This window comes from Megalops cyprinoides, chromosome 25, assembly GCF_013368585.1.
Source record: "Megalops cyprinoides isolate fMegCyp1 chromosome 25, fMegCyp1.pri, whole genome shotgun sequence".
In the NCBI taxonomy this organism is placed as follows: domain Eukaryota; kingdom Metazoa; phylum Chordata; class Actinopteri; order Elopiformes; family Megalopidae; genus Megalops; species Megalops cyprinoides.
In genome coordinates, this window is record NC_050607.1 from 8,782,158 (window position 1) to 8,788,136 (window position 5,979).

Consider the following 5,979-nt stretch of genomic DNA (forward strand, 5'->3'; position numbering starts at 1 on the left):
CAGGTCAGGTTATGTACTGCGCCGGAGGGATGCATCCACAGCGACCCACCTGCGCTTCAAACCTGCAGTTCTCTAATCGACAGCCCACTTCATGAGCCCACAGCTCACCCCGCTGCTGCCTCAGTGCCCTGTGTTAGCAGTTTACCTGCTGGAGAGAAGGACCCACGTTCAGCCTGACCCCCACAGCTCATGAGAGCATCGTGCCAGTGGATGACTCCGGTGATGGTGTCTTGTCTCCAGTGGGGAAGAGGCTGGTGTGGAGCAGACAGGCTGGCAAGCTTTATCAGTGAGATCAGTGAGCCGGGTGACAGAGCGGATCTGCCACCCCGCCCCACCCCCCCCCGAGTGTAGGTGGAATTTATTACCCAATTACGGGAGATAACGAGGCGATGTTCATTAAGTTCAATTAGTCTGTTTACTTTTCTCCTTAGCAACATCTTTATGTTTCTATCAAGCATGCCATGCAGAGGAATTCTGGGAAGAATTCTACAGCAGACATGAAGGTGTCTGTATATTCAGATAAATATACAGAATACCCTGCCTCACCTTGTTAGGACCACTGATTTTTGAATCTATTTTGAATCTGTCAGGCACATCAAAGCCAACACTTCTTCTCCTCAGGCCTAACCCAGACCCACTGGTCTGTGGTTTCTGCTGGACTTCCTGAAGAACAAGTACACTGAGGACTGTTCTCCTAGCATGACTCTGGAAATGCAACTCCCCTGTGCTCTTTCATTGGTCTGAGGCACTTAATTTTATGCAATGCTGTCCAATCACAGGAGACAATGGCACATATTAACTCAACACCATAAGCCAACAGATTAGGCTTCAGCTGAGAAAAACACATGAGAGAATAAGAATGTGAAAGGAAAAATTTGCACACATATGGAGCTCCGCTGTCTTTGCGGTTTTGGCTGGCTGGAATATGAATGAATGGATGAGGCCAAGTAGAACTGAGTTCATTTTCCATCTCATTACTGAGAGAAACTGATTCCCCTTTCCTGCTGAATGAACTATGCTGAGCCAAGCCGTGCTGGGACAGAGCTGGGCCGGGCTGATAAGGCTTGGCTGTTTCCAAGGTGGTCATATGAATTTGAATAGGAGATATAGTGTATGTGCTGTTATACGCTCCTAAACAGGGTGAAAAATGTGCTTACATAGCTCTCTGGCTTTTTCTGCACTAACGAACGTGGAAAAGTGGTTATTTGGGTCCACCTTGCACCCTATTAGAGGTGATATAATGTAGCAGTGTGCAGCTACCTGTCCTTCCTGTGGTAAACACGCAGAACCCTGACACATCGATCCGGACAGGTATACGATGCTTAACGGACGGCTCCAGCACTTCGCGGGCCCTTTGGGACAAGCTTTCACTGCTCGACATGTTTTTGCCACGAGCTTAGCGTTAGCGTCCGCTGCACCGGGAGAATCCGTGGGGAGGGGATGGTGGAGGCACCTCCAGCACGCCGTGTTCCGCGCGCAGGAAATGCGCGCCCCCCCCCCCCCCCCCCCCCCGCTGCGGGACCCACTGTCTCTGTGCGTGCGCCTGTGCCACCGCTCTGCGCCAGCAAACCCGCCGCTCCCGCGTCTACGCTCCTGGAGGTCAGAGCTTTTTTTTTTTTTTCCTCCGCCGAGCTCTGAGGTTTTTTCCGTCGAGCCAGTGTTTCATTATTTAACACAAGCAAAGCCAGGAATCATCCTCTTCAAATATGAAGAGTCTTCTTGCCCGAGGAAAAACAATGCTGCTTGAATAAAACAATCACAGTCATGACTTCTTTCCTCCTTGGCTTATGTACCCAAAAAAGGAGAAAGAAAAAAAAACTCCCTGAGTGAAACAACCTGAAAAAGGGCCTAGTGTTCAGTCATATACCCCAGAGTGTAGGCTTTGTTCAGCAAGATGAAAAATGGACGAGAGAGCACAGACTCTGTCTGATGTCCCCACTGTCTCCTGTCCACTTGTCAGCTTAGGCCTTTCTCAACTACAAATGAATTGGCTGTGGAGTCATGTCTGCATGTTTGTTTAATATCCCTCTGAATGCATGCAGTCCACGCCCTCACGCCTGGTGAGTAATTAATCCGTCTTCACAGCTGGGTATATTTACCAAAACGCTTCAGGTAAAGTACATGAGAAATCTGTTTTCTCCACCTGTAACATCTCTGATTGGTTAAGACAACAAACAGGTGGTAGACGGACTTGCTGCGTGTGCCTCTGTGCAGTTTGTTGCTCAGAAATGTTTTCAGCGGATCACCTTTTGCTTTCATCCTCTGATGATGTTATTCTAGTGACATCATCAAGGAGGGGAGGAGCTGTGGAATAATTACGCCACAGTTTTACCCCTCATTTTACAAGCCTATTTGTACTTTTTGCTGCAGGAAAGGAAAGTTCATTAAGAGCTGCAGAAGCAACGTGTGCCTTGTTGCTTTGCTGTGATTAATTTGCATATACGTAATTATATCATTTATAATGTTCACTTCAGCGGGGCACATTAATTGCACATTTTAGCGTTTGATAATAATTAGTATGTGTCAGCATCTCTCTTGCTCAGTCCTGTGCAAATATTCGCCTTTCTCCTCCCGTGTGGCACAGAACCGCTGCTGCCATTCTGTTCCGCATGCCGCAATCATGGCATCGCCATCAAGATCAAATACTGCCCTTCCTGGGAGAAATTCTCCTTTTATGTGACTCAAAGATCTGTATGCAAATACCAGAGCAGATGGGGAAAGGGGACAGATTCAGCCTCTTGGATACTTTAAATTCATGACTTGCAAGCAATTTACATCCAGAGCTACAAACTGCAAGCTCTCCATGGAAACCTTCTTTTCTGCCTTTAATGTAGTGTTTCATCTGCAGGGTACAGAGAGTGCGCGTGTCGCTGTTGCTACTGCGAAGCCCGGGCCGAATCTGACCAACGTGGCGGCTGGTGCCAGGTCACAGTATGTTGTCACAGCCGGGAGCCACTCCACACAGCATGACAAGAACACTGGCTGAGTGTTAAATATTCAACTCCCTCATCGCCCCACAGCCCTCTGCTCAGGTGTTTAGGGTCCTCTCCTGTCGCCCTATGATTGCTATCAGAGCGCTGTCTTTTGCCCCGCAATCGCTACTAGACCATTGTCTGATTGTAATCAGAGTGGTGCTTGCCATGCGGTGATCATTATCAGAGTGATAACACACAAATCAGAAGCCATAGAAGGCTGAAAGTCGCATGCATTTCTCAGTACTCCTCACCACAATATCTCTGATTGGTAGATCTCTGTATTTATAGCGCACTTTTTCATGCGCATAAAAGATTGGATGGCTTTCTGAGCAGCCATGTAAAGCACTCTCAGTCTGGAGTCTGAGAGTAGCTCTCTTGACTTTACTCTGTTATGTCTGTAAGCACTGTTATGAACATGCTCATTAGAGTAAATTCTAGGCACTCCTTTCTTAAGTCTTAAGAATAGAGTTTACGTAGAGCCCTTATGAGTGTGGGACAAGGCCCTGGAAGAAGTGGCTCATTATGTGGACCTACATCACTGTCACAGCTTCAGTGAGGCCGTGGCAGGAAAACCACTTTGACCCGTCTGAACCGCAAAAACCTCAGGATGCACGTCATAAATAAATCATTAATAGCATATTACAGGGACAAAAATATGATACTGCGGTAGCCCTATCTGGGAGGTCTCTTGCGACAAGAACACATTATGCTGCCATATAAATAATTGATTTTATTTGTTTATTTACTGCTTTGTTTCATTCACAGTTTATTTTGGTCATCTTCCAAGGCCATGAATAATGAAAAAAAGAAGTCTGTTGGAGTGTGCGGGGAACGAGGGCAGTGCAGATGCTGGCATTTAAACCCTGTGCATTTGTTAATCACTCTTAGGCACACGATTTATAAAACGCTCTCAGACATGCACTTGCTGGGGGATCCCACGCTGCAGAGAGAAAAGGGTGTATTTGAACAAATGCCTACATTGTACTGACGCCTACATTACTGTCAATGCCTACATTATATATATATATATATATATACACGAATGCCAATATCACCATCATCTATTCTGGTAATGAAAAAGCCATTATATGTATTATATTATTATGTTGCATTTTTGTCAATCAGGTTGAGTATTTTAAACATTTCTAATTAAAATGGGCTTTTAAGTGGACATGAAGCAAATGTTTTTTACGACGTAAGTTAGGTCATCAATCATAGTGCCATGCTCCCTCTCTGATTTAATCAAGAAATAAGAACAGAACCCACTTAACGAGCCGGCCATTCAGTCCAGCTAGGGATTAGCATGCAGTGTGTACCTAGCGCTGTGTCAAGCCTGGGCTTCAACACTCTGCTGCCACTGAGAATCCTGGCAAACCATATCATGCAACAGTAATTGTGCATGAAACAATACTTCCTGCTGTCTGTGTGAAATTTACCTTTGGTCTCCGTATATAAATTAAATTTTCAACCGCAAAAATGATTACCGGTGTGACAGATTATGCTGGAACATTACGCCCCCCCCCCCCCCCAGGCAATTTATTTGACTATGAGAAACATAATGACGTTCAGCGATGAGAACAGGTCATTTAGCCCCTCTTGGCTCATCAATCTGAGCGTTGGGTGAATGTAAGTCTGTGTTAATACCCTCGTGTGCTGCTTGCTTAGTGAGCTCCCCTTTAGCATGAGAGGGCTTTCAAATGCCCATGCCCTCTGCTCCTGGAGGGCTTCACCTTTTCCGCCTCTGGCGTTTAAATTAACACATCTCCCCTCTGTGTGCACTGTGCCGCAGAATTATTCCCGCACACCGGGTCTATTGAGGGCTCCCAGGTGTGCATGAATAGAAGGTGGAGGGTGGGGGGGTTACGTTTTATGAAAGCAATTTCATCTCTACCTTTAAAACCATGAATTTTTTAAAAAAACAGCATTTGAAAAAAAATTGTGGTGAACTACAAAAACACTAAGAAAATCGAGTATTTCCTGAACTGTGGTTAAATGATTCAATTCTTCCCATTTTTCCCGCTCTGATAGAACCTGTGTGCACCTGCCTCCACTCATATCAATGCCATGTTAGTGAGGTCAGAAAAAAAAATCAATAAATGTCAGGAAAAGAAAGGATTGATTCTTTGTTGCATCTCCTGCTAGATTTACACTGTAAATGCAGTGTCCCTACACTGTGTGCATTGAGGTAATCGCTTATCTCATTGATGTTTTTTTCTTCACCCACAATGCATCTGTCTAGCCTCTAATCTTTGGCATTTTTGTTAAAGGAAAAGAGCATTGCACTGTTCTTTTGAGGACTGCATCCTGAGCTTTGAGGTTGGCCATTTTTGACTGATTTGAAGTTCCTGCACTTCCCCTGACCTGATCACCACTTTTGCCGCCCCCCCCCCCCCCCAACATCATCACTCTGCTTCCTCTTAAAGGGCACTGACGGCTCCTCTCTGAAAATAAACACCACATTAGCATTTAGCATGTTTACCCACCTGCCTGTACCATTGCACCGAAACCAACAGCAGCTCTGGAGTATCTGATCTGAGGTAGACAGGCAAACTTCACATAACAGCGGTGTCCATCTCCCCTTTCTGTCAGGCTTGGATTGTTTTATTTACTTGACCTTTTCACTGAGATCAGCAACCACAATGAACACATGCCATCACGCTGACAGGGCACTGAATTATCTGCCTGCATGGAGAGAGAGAAAGCGAGGGATAGAGAGAGTGGGTTGGAGGGAGAGGGAAGGAGATGGGTGGGAGAGAGGAAGACAGAGAGAGAATGAGATGGAAGACAGAGAGACAGAGAGAGGGGGTGGGGATGAGAGGAAAGGAGATAGGTGGGAGAGAGATAGAGAGAGAGAAAAAGGGGGGGGGGAGTAGGGATGAGAGAATACAAAATGCATCACTTAGGAGAGCTCCAACCTGCACAAAAATTTCTATATGTTCTTAAGACTGAACTCAGCGCAGGTGAGGAGAGTAGGGACAGCTGATCTCAGTATAGCTGAGGGGAA